The sequence below is a fragment of the Schistocerca americana genome, chromosome 2 (genome assembly GCF_021461395.2).
Source record: "Schistocerca americana isolate TAMUIC-IGC-003095 chromosome 2, iqSchAmer2.1, whole genome shotgun sequence".
Classification (NCBI taxonomy): Eukaryota; Metazoa; Arthropoda; class Insecta; order Orthoptera; family Acrididae; genus Schistocerca; species Schistocerca americana.
This window is the reverse complement of record NC_060120.1, coordinates 391,116,544-391,118,825: the sequence shown is the minus strand read 5'-3', so window position 1 is coordinate 391,118,825 and position 2,282 is coordinate 391,116,544.

The following is a 2,282-nucleotide window of genomic DNA, read 5'->3' as shown; positions in this document are numbered from 1 at the left end:
TATCTCCTGCACATTAGGCGGCTATTTTGAGAAGATTTCGAGCTCCACCCACTGTCAGCCTGCCTTCCTCCATCAGAAACGGTGACTCGGATGATACCCTTCTCCTTTCAGAATCGTGAATGGTGCAACACCGCCTTTACTATGCGGGAGCTAGATCATACTATCATTTCATCCCGATTTTCCACATCTGAGCAGACGCTGGCGCGAAGCTACTGTCATACCCATACCTAAGGCCGGTAAGGACAAACATTTTCCTTCTAGCTACTGCCCCCTTTCTCTCACCAGCTGTGTTTGGAAATGATGGAACGTATGATTCATCCCCAGCTGGTATGGTGGCTCGAGTCTCGAAATTTAGTAACCACTGCACTACGTGGACTTCGGGGGCGCCATTGTGCAGTAGAGTTTAGCACTCTGGACTCGCATTCGGGAGGACGACGGTTCAATCCCGTCTCCGGCCATCCTGATTTAGGTTTTCCGTGATTTCCCTAAATCGCTTCGGGCAAATGCCGGGATGGTTCCTTTGAAAGGGCACGGCCGATTTCCTTCCCCATCCTTCCCTCACCCGAGCTTGCGCTCCGTCTCTAATGACCTCGTTGTCGACGGGACGTTAAACACTAATATCCTCCTCCTCCTCTGTGCAGTAGACCACCTCGTCACTTTGTCAACCCATGTAATGAACGACTTTTTGCGGCAACATCAGACTGTGGCTGCGTTTATTGATTTGGATAAAGCCTAAGACACCTGCTGGAGGACTGATATGCTATATCCTACCTTTTCGTTGAAGATTTTGCGATGTGTTGCAGTTCTCCATTGACTTCAGAATGAGATTTTCACTCTGCAGAGGCATGTGCCCTGATACGAAACTTCCTGGCAGATTAAAACTGTGTGCCGGACCGAGACTCGAACTCGGGACCTTTGCCTTTCGCGGGCAAGTGCTCTACCAACTGAGCTACCCAAGCACGACTCACGCCCCGTCCTCACAGCTACTTCCGCCAGTACCTCGTCTCCTACCTTCCAAACTTTACAGAAGCTCTCCTGCGAACCATGCAGGACTAGCACAGTTTTAATCTTACCTGGCCGCCCGCTGTAACCGGTCTCTCAGTGTTCTATGTGTGCACAGCGGTATTTCCTAGGGAGTGGATCGGACCATCCTTCCCATTTGTATCGATCCCTTGGCCGTTCAAAACTAGACTACGGGTGTTTCTTTTATGCCTCTGCAGGTCCATCTTTCGCCGTCTAAATACAATCCACTGTCGTGGCATCCGTTTGGCCACTGGCACCTTTTACACTAGCCCGGCTGTGATTCTGTATGACCAAGCTGCTGAACTACTGCTGTCATACTGACTCAATGTTCTTCTCAGCGTATACGTATGCCATTTTTCTGCCTTGCCCGGCCACCCATTCTATGCCTCCTTCGATGACTCCTTTGACCGTTTGTATAAGTCGCGTTCCTCTTCTCTGCTACCTCCTGGAGTTCGCTTTAAACTATTGCTCCGGCAGCTTAACTTCACGCTGCCTGCCAATTTCCCGATGTGTGCGAACCCTTCACCATTTTGGCTTCGTGCGGCGGGCTAGTATCCACCTTGAACTTAATTCGCTTCCTAAGGAAACTACTCCAGATTCGATCTATTGCAGTACTTTTCTGGACCTTCGCACGGAACTTTGCGATGGTACCTTCGTGTATACTGATGGCTCTCGGACTGATCGTGGGATTGGGCGTGCCTTCGTCATTGGCACCGACGATTTGCGGTAACGGCTTCCGGAACACTGCTCAGTATTGATGGCAGAGCTCTAAACCCTGTATCCGGCCACGTAGTACATCTGGCGACTCAGGACTTTGAGTTGTCATCTGCTCCGATGATCTCAGTGCCTCTTTATACTGTACACAGTCCATCTCTTAGTGCAACGGGTCCAATAAAGCTTCCACTTGCTCACTCTTGAGGGAGCCACTGTGATGTTTGTGGGTTCCTGGTCACGTCGGTTTGAAGGGAAACGAGGCTGCTGCCAAGGCTGTAGTCCTCTTACCTCGTCTCGCTAGATCTTCCATTCATTCCGATGATCTCCGTGTTGCCGTCTGTTAGCAGGTGGTGTCACTTTGGAATAACTACTGGTCTTCCCTTCATGGAAACAAGCCCTGGGGCATTAAACCTCTCCCAGCATCTTCGTCAGCCTCCTACCGGTCCTCTCGCCGCGAGGAGACAATTTTAGCTAGATTGCGTATTGGGCATTGTCGTTTTAGCCATCGCCTTTTGTTGGATGGTGATCCCCCACCACTTTGTGCT